The following is a 13,627-nucleotide window of genomic DNA, read 5'->3' as shown; positions in this document are numbered from 1 at the left end:
TTGACAGCCCGATTGTTTGGCTGGGACCCCTGCTGTTTTAAAATCCTGGAAGGCCCCAGTCACACGTTGTCAATAATAGCCGTCGGAGGTGCGGAGTGAAGGACTGTTCAGGAAACAGTTTGAGCCCTTCAAGTGGACAGGCCTCAGTGACTTTTCTTGCACTCTGGCTGCCACAAGCAGCTCATTCAAAAATAACCTTCAAGTAATAAATCAAACTTGTTTCCTGAACTATACAAGGAACAGCTGGTTATTTTTCCTCACTTTTTTTTTCCAAAGACGAAAAGAAAAAAAAAAAAGAGGAGATTTTTTACTACAGGAAATCAAGCATGTCAAAATTTGGCAAAGCAATTTGGATGATTTAACAGCTGAACACTTCTCTTTTTAATGTTACGCTTTCATCGGTCTTTTTTATTTCGCCTTTTCATTTTTGCATTCAGTTTGCTGCAGTGAGCGTCCCTTATCTGTGCTCTCCTCACTTTTGAAAGGAAAATGAGTTCAGTGTCTTGTCCTTAGAATATTGTTGGTGTCATTTCTAACGTATTGGTCAAGACACTCAACTTCTTCTATGGCTAAAATTTGTTTTCTTCCACAGAGAAAGTTTGGATTTAGACCTATAGCCCATGTATCTGTGTCTCCTGAGATCTGTATATTTTGGACTTCTGATGACAAGGCAGTTTTTCTTCAGTCTGCTGGTTTAGGAACCCCAAGCTAGTGCATATGTCACAACTGAAGTAGTCTGGTATTTTAAGAAAGTACATTTTGGGCTTTTTTCGGTCTTTTTGTGTCTCTCTTTGTGCCTGACTTTGTGTTTTCTTTGTGTGTCTTTCCGTCCTTGAATATATTTGCCCTTCAGATTTTGGAAAAATCTGCCAATCTCTGATTGACCTTACCAATAATTAGAAATATAACCGTAAATAAGGAACATAAAACAATTCCCTTCTGTGATGATTACTGTGTATCTTTGTTTTATAGATGCCTGCTACTGCAAACAGAAATCCATTCTAAATGAAAAACTTTAAGATCCATCCGAGTTTGTATCTTAGAGATTAGCTTTTCACAACTTGTGGACATTTAGAATTTAAAAAAAATATATTTGAAGATCTGTCAGATTTTAATGCACTAGGTCTATTTCAATCAATTTCAATGTAATTAAACAGCCAGTGTTAAGTAGATATTAACATTATGCAAAACACTTATTTTACAGGATATTTTGACCACTGCATTTAATAAATGAAAAACAAAAGACATTGATTATAATTTAGTATTCTATGAGAAATTATAAATTACACTTTGGGGTTTTGTCTTATATGTGTAATACATTTATTTTTCTCCTTTATTTGGTTGAAGGGATTATTCATTTGTAATAAAACATTTGTAATGAAAGGTATGTTTACAGGAAGATAATAATGAAATTCAATTATAGTAGAACTAGGTCACTATAGGCTTCTTTTCTATTTCTCTCCTTTTCTTTTTCTATTTCTTTTTCTTTGTATTTGTAGTGAGTGACAATGCCATCATAGCACAAATAACCCATCTTTGTGCTACACGATTACACTTACACCCTTTGTATATATACAAATGTCTTGGCTGATATAAGCGTGCATTCAGCAGTGGGAGTGGTTTCCATATAAATGTTTCTTCCATATATGGCTGATGTTCATACTGAACCTGTTTTGATGCAACATTTCTTTACTTTCAGCCTTTAAGCTTCAAGAACCTGTGATACGTGACTGGATGGAATTCCTGGAGAACTGTATTAACATGTTTCGCAGAGTTGAATTCTGAGGTTAGTACCCTGTCAGGAAACAGTGTTCCTTGAGAATTTGCACAGTAATTATATGTATGGTTCATAAATGATTGCATAATATCATTCATAAGTGAATTATAACATAAATCTTATATTTAAAATAAGGTAAAGTATCCAGTTCTGCCGACGACTCGTTCCTTATTCAGTCTCAGCCTTTTGTTTTGCTCAGAGTCGCTCAGGAATTGATGAGTTAAGTGGACTTGGAACCTTCTGGTGTCCTCCTGCAGCCTTGAAACCCCTCCCCTTGGACCTGTGGACTCTGGCCACGGTAGGGGCGAGGTAGCGAGTGTAGACTGCAAGTGCTCTGTGTGGACTTGCTTTCTGGCCTCCTGCTCGGCTGCCAGTCTCACAGCTTGCCCCGAGAATGGACTTCCTGTCCTGTCATTTACACTCAGTATCACACTAAGCACTCTTTGTCACTCAGGCTTTGAGACAGAAGGGGGCGAGATAACAAATCTAGACTGCTTGTGTTGACTTTGTGGATAAAGTAAAGGGCTGGAGTCAAGAACCCTGGGTCTTATCCTCACTTTGCAACTGCCTTTCCTGTGACATTGAGCCAGGCTTTTGACCTCTCCCTTCCTCAGTTTTCCTCATCTATCAAATGAGGATCAGTATGTGGTGTTCTCTTATTTTTATCAGGAGGGTGTGGTTATTGAAAGATTTGCTGAATGCTTAAAGCCCTTAGCAAAAGGAAAAAAGGAATCAGATAAGATGACTTTTTCCTGCTTTTTTAGGGGGAGATAGAAAAGAAACCACAGCTGGTTAATTACTCCCTACTCCCAGAAATAATTCATCCTATTATCCTGCAGGGAATTTTCCCTCCTACCCTGGTCAGTTTTTTCCTCAACCTTTTCTTTTGCTCTTTTCCTCTCTCTCTCTCTTTTCTGTCTGTCTCCTTCTCCCTTTCTCTCTAAGCCTGCAATGTTTCTTTTGTAGCAACGAGCTGTGACATCAGGGTGGGTGAAATTAGCAAAGAGGGGCACCTCTAAAAGGCTTTGTCCAGAGTGGGTAAGCAGAGGCACTGAGGAAACAGGAAGGGCATTCTGAGTGACTGGATAGGGAGTGACAGTAAGGCTATGAGAACTTCTGCAAATTTATTGGGCTCAGAAAGGCAAACCTTCAGAGACAGCTACCAGCTGTCAAGATGGGTCTCTTGGGCCCTGCAACCATTTATTTAGAGGCTCTCTTTGTGAAGTGATGGGGTTGGCAAAGAGTTGGAACCTATAGTGAAATTCAGGGGTTCTCTCACTGGGGTAGGATGGAGGACTTCTGGCCACAGCTATGGCTATATCCTTTTCCCTTTTCTCTTAAATTATGCAACTGAATAGTGTGTAGCTTTGAGTGGAAAGGGACTTCACCCCCTACTTCAATTAGAATATGTGAAATATCAGGAATTTAAAAGAGTGCACTTTTATACATTTCATTTTTAAAAAGCCTTTAGTGGTGGAGTATTATTGCCATTGTTTTCATTTTGTCTTGTGAAGAAATTGGTATTATGTAGTACAAACCAGGTCTTAATTCATCTAGTATTCCTCATGGCACTTTAAGAAGGGCGTTGTATGTTCCAGCTTGCTTATTTTATTTTCCAGATTTATACACTCATTCATAGGTGTTTAGATTCTTTCATCCAAAAGGCAGCAATATCATTTGGTGTTGTATGCTTTTTTTCCCTTTAATTTTAAAAATTTTTTATTGAAGTATAGTCTGTTAACAATGTTGTGTCAATTTCTGGTGGACAGCACAATACTTCAGTCATATAGGAACATGCATATATTCATTTTCATATTCTTTGTCACCATAAGTTACTACAGGATATTGAATATAGTTCCCAGGGCTATAGAGTATAAACTTATTGTTTCGTGCTGTATGCTTTTGATCTTCTGTACATACATGGTTTTAATATGGTCCAACATTGTGTTTATTTGATTTTTCTTATTGAATCCACTGTACATTTATGGCTGTTTCATGCTATTTTGCTACCTTAGATAGGCTTTTTTAGTATGACTCCATAAAAAAAGCAAGTAAAAAGCTATTACATGGGGGAATATATATATTATACATATGATATATATAAATATATAATATGCTAAAAATGGAATACATAAATATATACATTTTACTTGTTTTAATAAGGAGGATATAAAAAGATACATACACGTCTGTTTATAATACACAGGATCTGAAGGAGAGGCGGGAGATTACTAACTTTTTAAACTTTCTTTCTGATTTGTTTCACTTTGTACAACAAATATGTATTATTTTATTAATTAAAATATTAATAAAGAAAAAGTTTCAATACTGATTTAAACACTTAAAGAGAAAACTTAGCAGTCATCAATAATATTTGTATTTTACAATTTTTTTTAATTAAGTTATAGTCAGCTTACAATGTTGAGTCAATTTCTGGTGTACAGCACAATTCTTCAGTCATACATAAATATACACATATTCATTTTCATATTCTTTTTCACTGTGAGCGACTATAAGATATTGAATGTATTTCCCTGTGCTATACAGTATAAACTTGTTTATCTGTTTTATATATACCTGTCAGTATCTGCAAATCTCGAACTCCCAGTTTATCCCTTCCCACCCTCCTGTATTTTACAAGGTTTTTGCCAATCTTGATAAAATGTCTAAAGATCCGTAAACACTGTCCCTTTTGTTTTTAGAGCACGCATACTAAAAAGCAATGGTTGGTGCTCCCTCTGCTGGGCTCCCTGCAAGAATTAGCTGGCCAGTTTGGGAGGATGAAAAAGACAGCCAGGAAAATTACAAAAGATCCTTTGATCTTTAAACACCTTTTTCACGTACAGGTTTTATCCTCGATTGGCAGCAATTGTCAGTGCAGTTCGTGAAAATGTGTTATTTTTTAACATTTAGTAGTGATACTAAAATTGGGCTAGATAATTATAATCTTTTTTAAAAATGAATTTCTCCTTTTTCATATCATAAAGTAGGATATAAAACACAACTACTCTTAATTTATTGGGAATTTTTGAGTGAGGATTAATCTTACAAAACTCACTCTCAGTAATGGGATCTTGTAGTCAGTTGGCTATTTGAGTATCTTCACACTAGTCAGCAAACCTGATGGAGGAGTGACTGTCACTGGACAATTACATTTTCAAAATTAAATGTCTTGTTATTATTACTGAAATCTATACATTCCTATATAAAAGATATTTGAGAATTTCTTAGTTTTGTTAATATTGATACGCAAACTACAGGTAAAGATTCTTAGAATTCATTGAATTCATCAGCTTTTTTTTCCCCCTGGGAATCCTGACTTTCTTGGATCAGAGTATGTTGAGCCATATATACTATTCCTTTATCAAATACTTGTATTAATTCATTCCTAAATCTTTATCATACTCTGTATTATATGTAATACGGTATTCTGTGTCTGTGTCTTAATGGTGTTTAATGTGATGATTCTGCTTGTACATATTCAATTCCTTCTACTAGTTTTTGCCTTTAGGTAAAAGTCAGTTATAGTATTATCTGACAGAATATATGGCACTATTTTTCTTAGGGATATATATATATATATGCATTTAATAGGAAGCTCTAGAGAATCAATAAGCTTTCAGAGAAAGCATTTTCAATGGTAGGTTTCAGGGAGAGGGCTTTTGGAGTAAGATGAAGTAAGACCTGGAGAAGGGTCACCTCTGGAAAATGGACAGGCCCATGGGAATGGAGTGGAGAATGAAGAGGGCTGCAGGCAACAGGCGGGAAAGAACAGGGGAGGTGCTGTTCAGCACGGGAGAACCAGAGCTGTATCTCCTGGGTAAAGAACTACTCTCCTCTCAAAAAGTCATCTTTGTGAGGGGTGCTCAGGGAAGCCAGACCTCATAAATCAACCTTAATCATCATTGATGAGCCAGATACCATAGTTAGACCCTCCTAACACTCTGGAAAACACCAGGTAGGCACTGAGGCAAGTGACAACATTAGGGACAGGCAGTTTCAAGTAGCAGAGATCCAGCCACAGCTCCTGGAGTTTGGGCATGGGATTTCTCGGCTCTGGAAAGACTGGGGAGAGTGATGAGTGTTGGGCATATGGGTATATTGAAGGTGTGCACATTCTAGGATTCCAGTGCTGGAGAACCTGTGTACCAGGCAATGCATCAGAGCAAAGACAAGATTCAGTTGCTGCAGCTGGGATCTGAGGACAGGAGGATTTCTGCCAGGATCCCTGTCCTGGATCGTGAAATCCGAGAAGTTAGGGTCAAGGCTGATTTGATACTGAACCCAATGTGCTAACAATTTCCTTCATCCTGAATCTGTAGAAGGTTTGCCCACAAGTGCATGTTCACTTAAAACCTACAAGCCACACAGATAACAGCCCAGAGTGGGAATTTTAGGAGATGTTATTGGATAGGAGGTCATGCCCCTTGCATCTCAAATCATGATATATGGGCTAATGCCCACTTAGCCGACTTATAAAGTCACTCTGCATTAGATGTTAGGGATTAAAAAGACCAGAACACCCCTTCTTTAAACAACTTGAATATTCACCATCAGTCCCACATAATTGTTCTCTAATTTTTTATGTATTTGTTTTTAGTTCTGTCCCTTTAGATGACATATTTTAAGTTTCTTAATTGCAGGATTGTTTTTTCAGATCTTTTGCATTTTCTTAAAAGTTTAACTTAATTTTCTACCCAGATTATTCTAAGTGACAGAGATGTTAGGGTTTTATTTGTTTTTTCCCAATGATGCTCCAAAGAGCTGTAGCAAATCCACTGAGTTTCTACATGAGGGTGGGAGAGGGAAAGGAGCTTTGATTCTACATATTTGGCTTTCGCATAGTATTTCCCTTGAAGAAAAAATTGCCCTAAAAACGTTCAGAAAACTGAGTGTGCTTTGCTAATGATAATCAAATTGATACCTGTGGGAGCAGCCGAATGTAGGGAACTTTTCGTTGAAGATCTACATTTCTAAAATGGGTTCTTTATGAATTGATTTCTTTATGAATAAATTCTTTATGCGTTTTTAGTCCTATACACATCAACTTAAAAATTAAATGTGTTTCTTTTTCTTGTTTTGTTCACAGAAGCTACTCTAAAAGCCATGCTTCTTATTGTTAAAATAACTTAGTCAAAGAGTGCTCATGTGCCCATAAGCCTCATAGTCCAGGAGAAGCAGTTTGGAAAGAGAAAACTCCCTCTGTATTCCCCAGGAGTTCCCCCATGGACTAGATCATGTATTTAGGTGGATGCATATTTTCCCCATCCTTGGACCACATCACATCTGACACTATGCAAGGCATTGAACTAAGTCAGGCTAGGAAGCAAGCATATGAGGGCTGGTGGATTTATTTCAAGCTCTTTTAACCAAAGCTATCTTTTTACTTTACTTATATTATCTGAGAAAAAAAGTGTGAATTAGGTATCTTCCTCCTTGCCTTCCATTCTCTTCTAGCTAGAGAGATGGAATCCTTTAGACCTACCTTCCCTGTTAACAGCAGCCATTAGTCACAAGGAGCTGTTGAGCACTTGAAATGTGTAATATACACTAGATTTTAAAGACTTAGTAGAAGAAAAAAGAAGACCGTGAACTTGCTCATTTGTATATTTTCATATTGATTATATATTGAAATGACAATAGTTGGGTTAAATAAAATATTATTCAAATTAATTTACTTTAATTAATTTCTGTTTCTTTTTATTTTTTCACCACCTAAAAACGTTAACTTTACATACGTGACTCATTTCTATTGGGCAAAACTCTCATAGACCAATAGTCTTTAAACTTTTTTGAATAATAATGCATTCCTTTGGAAATCTAATAGAAGCTCAATAAATCATAGACAGATGCTGTCAGTTTTGCTAGACCCAACACTTGTCTTCCTAAGACTCACCATGCTGTGCAAAATCATGCAATAGAAACTACAGGGCTGGGATTGGAGTAAACACTCAAAAATGTCATCAGTGAGATGTAAAAAAGATAAGAACGTAATAAAAACGGTAGCACAGTTTTATCCATGGTGAAAGGTAAAGAAATATATCAGTATTATGATAAATATGGTACTTGACCCTGAACACATCTCATCCGTCTGTGGGAGTGGGCGTTCCTGCAACTGCTCTTCTCCCATGCCTGCCCTGGCCCCAGGGCCACTGCCCTGTGTGCCAGAGGAAGAGAATGTTAGGGAGGTAGGAAGAGTGAGGGAAAGAGAAATAAAGAGAGAAAAAGTGCAGAGAGGAGAAAACACAAAATAGGCTGAGAGGACAGAGGGCAAAACAATGAAAGAGCAGAGAGAGTGCATGGGGCGAGCAGCCAGTCAGCAGGGTTGCGGTTGGCTTCTGAGCTGTTGGAAGGAGGTTACCTGAAATCGGACGGGAAGTTGGAACAGCGCATGTAGAAGTTGCAATAGTAAATGGAACAGCAAATAGAGAGCTCGTCGTCCTGGAGAGGTGTGTGCATGCACGCATCTTGTTGATTTGTGTGAAGCTCAATGCAGTTGGGTGCGGTTTTCTGAGTTGGCCTGGTGATGAAATTGGCACAAGCAGATCCAAAATTAGTGTTGTGCTAAAATTGTCCCTAATTTATCAGTCACGTTGGAACAAATTTGCCTTTTCAAAACAAGCGTGCTAGCAGAACGGACTGTAGAAACATGCGCCGCAATAGATTGTCGTGCACTGCCCACGTTAGCAACCTCCAGACTGGGGGAGTGTCAGAGCACGCCAGGCATTAGGCATCCAAGCTGAAATGCCAGCCTTAGGTTTTTTTCAAGGTATTACAGTCAAAAGGGATTATGAGAAAGGGAGCGAGCAATTCGTGGGTCATGAGTGGAGTGGAGGGGGTGAATGCGTTATTGGGGGAATCCATGGGGCTGGAGGACATGTTGAATTTGAGGGGCAGATTGAATTTGAGAAGGTAGATTCCTTTACGATACCAACTGAGAATGATCTATTTGCACAAACCTTTTCTAATCTATGCCAAAATTGTCCAGGAAAATCCACTTGCAAACAAAACTATCCCAGGGACCCTAAACGAATGCTTGATGAGTAGGGAAATTCTAGCAGGTTGCAGAGAAAAAGAGCACAGATTGTCTTAATTTCCTGCCCCTACGTGTTCTGGGCTTTAGTTACAATTGACAGAATTTGGTTCCTGGAAATTCACAGCAATAGGCCTGAGTGTCTGTCAGGAGGAAGTGAATTGGGAAGACCTTCAAGCCACTAAGAGTAGTGAAGTAGCTCTGAAAATTAGATCAAGCCATTGAAGGTAGTTGCCCATTAAACGTAATGATTCTAATGATGATGGTGGTGATGATGCTGCTGCTGATAAAGCTAATGTTTATTGGGCTCTTAGGATAGCTGGGAGCTGTACTCTGTGTTCTATGTGGATGATTTTATTCAATATTCACCACATTTTGAGGAGGAGCTTATTTCTGTCTCTTTTCATGGAGACAAATAACTCTGCCAGCATTGCGCTGGTAGCAAGTATCTGAGTTGGGACTTGAATGTAGGCAGTCTAAAGCCGGTGTCGGTGTGGAAACCACCGGGCTCTGGTTTTATTAGTGATCTTGCTGGGGACTTTCCTTGTCCACCATTGCATATTCTGGGACTGTTTAAATGTGTGTCATGAAATGCTATTACTTACGTTATTTTTAAAACAGAAAAATGCACACACAAAAAGGGCTTAAAAGAGGAAGCCTGGAAAAAAGAAATAAAATAAAAACAACTTTAAAAAGTGAAAATCAACTTTTAAATTCAGCATCTGACATTTTATAGTACGTGTATTTGGGTGGCATTACTTGAAAATGTTTTTACTCGGTGCACATGTGGAAGGGACTGTCCATGTGTAAGTTCCTCAGGGAGTGCCTGTTGCCATCACGTATATACGGGATTGCCAACCGTAAATTATAGTAACAGTGGGCAATATAATCAACTTTAAATTGCTGTTCAATTTTATAGAAGAAAAATTTACTATTTGGCTATCAAAATGTTAACGAATGCCATTCATTATTTTTCAGAAGTGGGTAGAATCAATCATTTTTTCACATGTCCAGTTAATTTCCTTGTGTGTCTGATAAAAGGATGTTAATGCTGTTCTGAAGGTAACATATTACTGTAAAACCCTACGTTGCCTGTTTGTTAAAATTATTTTCCATTTGCTTTTCTTTGCTCTAGATTCTAATTTATGAGAAGTATATAGTAAGATATTTCAGATTTAAGCTAAGTCTATTTTTTAATGAGATTTTTTTTTCCTGCAAGTAACAATGAGTAGTACCAGATTTTATTGCCTATTGTTTTTCTAGTTTCTTGGTTCTTGTGTGTGGATTAGAAATAGGAGTTTTTAGGAATGAAAGTAGACCATCTCTCCTCTCCGTCTCTTTTAATCCCAGTCTCAGAGGTTCCAAGACTTGGGAGATGTTATTTCACAATCTTTTTTTTTTCTGTTCCCTGTTGTGTGAGAGGAAAAAAGAGTACACATTTGTAAATGAGACTTTTCTAAGAAACTCTGACTTTTTAAGAATTGCAGTAGGAGCACCTTTTCTCCTATTATAGGATAAATACCCAGCGAGCTGCTCTCCATCCCTTCCTTGGCTTCCTCTCCAGACTTCCCTAGAGAACTGTGTAGCTACTTTGCTTTCCGCATCACCTTACCTGGCTCCACAAACGTTCTTGGCCGCACTTCCCAGGGGGAGGGAGTGTCTGGGGCTGCTGGGGGGCTGGAGCTGTCAGGGGCAGCTGCTTGGCCCTCCGGCACTGGCCATGCTCAGCACCCCTGAAACGGGTATCTGTACACGGCTTCTTGGCTTCTCGGGTGGTATAACTGTGGAGTTCCTGCCAGCAGCCTTGGCCAGGGACCAAAGGAGAGAAAGGAGGGTGGGGACTGTCTCCTTTGCCAGAATAGAGATACCTTCCTGCCCTGAGGGCCTAAAGAGAACTTAGTTCACTCCTTAACATTAAGGAGGAAGAATAAGAATGGCAGGTGGGAACTGATTTTTAGTAAAGGAACATGCTTTTCTAAAAACTATGACACTGATCATTTGGAATAAAAGTTTGAGTTCAAGTGCAGTAAAGTTGATGCCCAAGTATTAGTGATATCAGGCAAGTGGACATTAGTCTGGCAGTTTCCCTTTGAATCTGGGAAAAGGCATTTCTCTCAGAGGCTGAGTCATCTTTCCCGTCTTGATCATGAATGGAAGCATTTCTTGGCTGCCCTGGCATTTCCATTTAGCTTGTCCAGGGCACCAAGAAAATGGTGCATGACCAGACTCTTCCCTTGGCAAGAGACAGCAAGCTGATGATTGCACTGAGGGCTGACTTTCCCCTCTGATCTCTCTCCTCATCTCCTTTCTGCCCTCTGTGCCTCTCCCACAGGGCCCAGGACATGCTCTTCACTTAGGGTGACTGCCCGGGGCCAGGGGCAGACTGTGGGCAACACACTGGTGCTTGGCAGGGTGACGCCCTATGAATCCCAGCACGAGTCCTTGCAAGTCAACTCTCGACCCCGCCCCTGTAACAACCAGATGGGGAGGGGACTGGGGTTTACACTTTCTTCAATATCTGAACAAATGAACTTATTTACAAAACGAAAACAGACTCACAGACCTAGAAAACAAACTTACAGTTACGGGGAGGAAAGGGGGTGGGAAGGGATAAATACAGAGTTCAAGATTTGCAGATACTAACTACTGTATATAAAATAGATAACAGGTTTCTCCTGTATAGCACAGGGAACTAAAGTCGGTATCTCGTATTAACCAATAATAAAAATGAATATGAAATGGAATATATGTAGATACAATAATCTGTATACCAGAAATTGATACAACATTGTAAACTGACTATACTTCAATTAAATTAAAAAAGAAAGAAAAATAATGATTTGCCCTACCCTACCTTTTGGAAACAAATTTTAAAAATCCAGTAATAACTCTAGCACCACCACATCCTCCCACCACACCAGAGGGTTGGATCAGATGGATGAGGAAATGGTTTACCAGATCAACTTCTGTGTGCACTCGAGAAAACAAAAAGCCAGCGTGCTAATGTAAGATCACCAGGCATATCAAGATGGGTAACGTAGAAGAAGGCGATGGGTCTCAGGTACTTATTCAACATTTCATCCTGCATCCTAACTATTAAACAAAGCACGCAGATGAAGGAGAAGAATGTGAGCCTCTGAGACTCAACACTGTGGCAACTGCAGTGTGTAGCAGGACCCCTGGCACTTTCTCCTGCCCCTGGACAGACCTTTCTCTTCAAGAGAATGAGTGTATCCTGGAAGAATGCCGGGGGACCTTACCCAGCTGTAGGTCATTCTCTTTGCAGAGGGCAGTGGGAGATCAGTGAGGTTCTGAGACCAACTCAAAGTCTTGGGGTTTTTGGGGGGGTCATGGAAAAGAAAAGTTAATTTTTCTCCCCTGCTCTTAATACTTCTGACACTAGAGGTGTGGATTTTTCTCACAATAAGTAATTCTCCAGTTCTCAGTGGACACTATGTCCTATAAATTTAGCTTAATTCCAACACTATCTACCTGGAGATAATGTTAAATCCCCCAAGCCAAGAGCTCATTCTCACAAGACTGTCCACACCTCAGATGCCAATCACCAAGTCCAGATTTTCACCTGTACTTCTGACCAACCGGGCTTCTCATGACCCACTCCTTTAGGTCTGATAATTTGCTAGAATGCTCACAGAACCCAGAGAAGTGTTCACTTACATTTGCTGATTTATTACAAAAGGATACAACTCAGGAACAACTAGATGGAAGAGATGCTTAGGGCCAGGTGTGGGACAAGGTGTGTGGAGCTTCCATGCCCTCTTGGGTGGTGCACCTTCCCAGCAACTTCACATGGTCGTCAAACTAGGAGCTTATCAAATCTCGTTGTTCATGAGTTTTTATAGAGCTTAACCTCCAGCCTACCACACCTTCACCTTTCGGGTGGGAAACTGAGTTGTCCCACAGCCTGGGAGGGTGCCAATCATATCAGGTATGTTGCACATGTCTCGGTCATGTTCACTTTATATCTTTAGCTCCAATCCCATACGTTGATGTGGTTTCCTGTGCCTAAAGAAAATACTTGAAGACCTAATAGAAGTTAGACTGATGTGTTTCCAACAGAAAGCACTAGAGGAATCAGACCTCAACCCTAGAAAAAAATGAATTGAGGCCCTCAACAAGGGCCTCAAGATAACTCATCCCACATGACTGGGTAGGAGATCCAGCCCTACTTGCCATGGGAATTGGTTTGCTAATTCTGCTGCAGCCAAATACCGCAGACTAGGCAGCTTGTACAACAGAAAGTCCTCTCTCACATTTCTGGAGGCTGGAAGTTCAAGATCAAGGTGTTGACAAGGTTGATTTCCTCCAAGGCCTCTCTCCTTGGATTGAAGACAGCTACCTTCTTGCAGTGGTTCCCCATGATCTTTCTTCCTGTGTCTCTCTGTGTGTCCTAATCTCTTTTTGTGAGGACTCCAGTCACCTTGCATCAGAACCCATCCTAATGTGGGCTCATTTCAATTTAATTACCTCTTTAAAGGCCCTCTCTCCACATACAGTCCCATTCTGAGGTATTGGGTTTAGGACTTCAACATGTGGCTTTGGGGGAACACAGTTCAGCCCATAAAACAGGCGTAATTTCTCTTTGTCCTCACTCAGAACACCCAAGCAGTGGTTGATTTAGACCTGGCCTTTTCTTTTGAAAGGCAGGAGGGTATTCTGGGAAGGAGGGTGGACTATGAAATTAGATTGTTAACAGTGTGAATCCTGATTTGATCACTTACTCTTTTTACACTTTGGGCCTCAATTTCCCCATTTGTAAGATCTATGTAAAGTCTACTTGGGGATTAGATGAGATC

At 39.6% G+C, this 13,627-nt stretch overlaps 1 long non-coding RNA gene across 1 annotated transcript in view; it reads left to right on the top strand.

The window, feature by feature from the left end:
* LOC105103274 (uncharacterized) overlaps positions 1–13,627 on the top strand; it is a 96,204-nt gene that overhangs the window by 10,894 nt on the left and 71,683 nt on the right. Inside the window, exon 2 of the long non-coding RNA XR_838450.3 lies at positions 1,700–1,786. This is a non-coding gene — a long non-coding RNA (uncharacterized LOC105103274). The remainder of the gene's footprint in view (positions 1–1,699; positions 1,787–13,627) is intronic.

The sequence above is a fragment of the Camelus dromedarius genome, chromosome 13, assembly GCF_036321535.1.
Source record: "Camelus dromedarius isolate mCamDro1 chromosome 13, mCamDro1.pat, whole genome shotgun sequence".
Lineage (NCBI taxonomy): Eukaryota > Metazoa > Chordata > Mammalia > Artiodactyla > Camelidae > Camelus > Camelus dromedarius.
This window is presented reverse-complemented; position numbering and strand designations above follow the sequence as displayed.